The sequence below is a fragment of the Sturnus vulgaris genome, unplaced genomic scaffold (assembly GCF_052056855.1).
Source record: "Sturnus vulgaris isolate bStuVul1 unplaced genomic scaffold, bStuVul1.hap1 Scaffold_182, whole genome shotgun sequence".
In the NCBI taxonomy this organism is placed as follows: Eukaryota; Metazoa; Chordata; class Aves; order Passeriformes; family Sturnidae; genus Sturnus; species Sturnus vulgaris.
In genome coordinates, this window is record NW_028276116.1 from 525,001 (window position 1) to 527,500 (window position 2,500).

Below are 2,500 nucleotides of genomic sequence, written 5' to 3' on the forward strand. Positions count from 1 at the left end.
AAAATTTACAATTCCACGGCCTTGGGACACTAATTTGGTCCAATTTTTAAATTCATTCTTTCTCCAATTGCACGGTTTTGGAAATTTAGATTTCAGGGTCGGTGCTTCCCATTCCGAAGTTGTGCCTGCACTATTAGATGGTATGTTCAGCGGTGGAGCTTCCCAAATTGAAGGTATCTTCTCCCCGTCCCCTCCAGCTTGAATCCACAGTTTCTTATGCATCTGTTCCATTTGATCTTTCTCCAGGAACTTCTTCATCGTTTCATCCGAAGACTGCGCGATCCGATGCAGCCTCCGGGCTTGCACGCTGGGGATCAGTCCTGCCAACTTGGTGATGCCCAAACCGCCGTCCCTCGTGCTCGAGTACAAGATGGCATCGCAGGTGCACGAGGGTAGATGCAGCCAGTCCTTGACCGTTGTTCGGATTTTCTGGTCAAGGGCCTCGAGGAACCCTGCTTTCAGTTCTGAGTGGTCTGCTAGGTAGGTCAGTCGAGGGATGGTGTATGTTTTGAGGATATCAATTTTCTGTAGAGGTTTGAGTGGAGCTTGATCAATTCTCTGAAGCCAGAGTTCTAGTTTTGTGGAGAGGTTGGATTTCGCTAACCCAGTCCAGGGGTCAATCTGCAGGCCGAGGTATTTTTCCGATTCTCCGGGGTCAATCATGTTCAGGGGTGTGCCGTTGACGGTCCAAGCAGCGCAGTTATTGATGGTGTAAGAGTCTTTTGTGGGCTTGATGTAAAAGCCGTGGCACTTTTCTCCCTGTGTTCTGAGACCGGTAAGATTGCAAAAGGTCTCTAATATCCTGATGTTTGTCTTCATGTCTTCCCAGGAGTCACTCAACAAGACCAGATCGTCCGCAAATGCCATCGCTGTGATGCTGTTCCCTTCTCGGTGGTATCCCTTGCCCTTCTCTTCCAGCTTGCATAACAGGGGGTCCATCGCCAGGTTAAATAAAAGGGGTGACAGCGGGTCACCCTGTTTTACCCCAACCCGGATCTGGATTTTATCTGTGTGTGTGTTTTTCTTTGTGGTGATATACGTACAGATGTTGTGGTACATATTGCTCACCAGTCCGACGATGTGGGGGTCCACTCCCCTTTGTTGCAAAGCGTGTATGATGTGCTGGTGGCTTACGGTGTCAAAAGCCTTGGCGATGTCCACAAATACAACACCCAGTGGTCTGTGTTCTCTTTTGGCCGACCGAATTATGGTTTGCAGGAGTTTCAGGTTTTCAGAGCATCCCGCCGCTCTAATGAAGCCTCTTTGCCTTGGGTTGAGGGGGCACGCTTTGCTCATCCTAGCTGTTACAATCCTGGAGAACAGTCTTAACAAGATAGAACCAATCGTGATAGGTCTCCAGTTATTAACGTCCTTTAGGCGCTCCGGTGTTGTCAATTTAGGGATTAAAACAGTCCTGCACCCCCTCACCATGTCCGGGATTTTTCCAGATGTTAACCATAAATTGAAGATCTCCGTGGTCCGGGAATACTCGGGATCCATCTTCTTGATGTCCCCAAGAGTAATCCCATCTGGACCTGGAGCTGAGCCCTTGCTCATCTCCTGCACATTTTTCTCAATCTCTTTTGCCGTAATTAAATCTCTGAAAGCACTATTGTCGGCTTTCCCAGTAATTTGAAAGTCCCCAAGGCTCTCGAATTTTCCAGGTGTTTCCCATCTGGCTTTAAAAACCGAATAAATTTCACCGGGTGGAATATTACAGGACAAACATTCCATATCGTCCAAAATAATTTTTGCCAGTTTTCCCCTGTCAAGATGGAATAATCGCTGGAAGCGAAGATAATCACCTCTCTTAATTGCTCTCTCTTTCATCCACTTCTGAAACGGTCTCCTTGGTTGCTTCTTCCGGGCCCCCATTGTTCTCTTATCTCGGGTTGCTGTTCTTATCTGGCTTATCGATTCCAGGCATCCAAAGCAGTCCTGCGCTGCTTCATCGATGATTGGCTGCATGTCCTGGCCTTCCAGCAACTGCTTGAATGCCCAGGGGAAGGTGTTAATTGTCCCAGCTGATAAGCGTTCCCCGAGTGTCCGCTGATAATGGGCCTGCAGCTGCTGATTGGTGGTTCCCTTTCGTCCGTTACCCTCCTCCAGATGGTGCCTTATCTTGCCCATTGTTCTCCCGCCAGCTGGCTTCCTGGACGGTTGGCTCTTATCAGGTCCATTGTCAACGGTTCCTGCCTGAGGTTGATGACTCATCTCAGGTTCCTCTTTCAGGCCCTCGGCCGCTCTTTGATGTTCCTCTGCTGGTTTCCTGGGAAGCAATCTTCTTTTGTCACTGATTTGCTTAGCTGTTTTGGTTGTGATGTGCTCCGCGATAAGTTTATTGATGTTTTTGTTGCCCTCAAACTGAGCCTCCAGCCTTATCAACAGTTCTTCCTCCTCCTTTGTCCAGCATCTTTTGTGAGCTCCTCGGTTAGATGTTTCCTTCGGTTGGGAAGCAGCGATCCTTTCTTGATTCCTTATCAGCGGGTGTGCCAATCTT

General features: G+C 48.6%; 1 pseudogene; it reads right to left on the minus strand.

The window, feature by feature from the left end:
• LOC148218535 (28S ribosomal RNA) overlaps positions 1-2,500 on the minus strand; it is an 8,895-nt pseudogene that overhangs the window by 2,199 nt on the left and 4,196 nt on the right.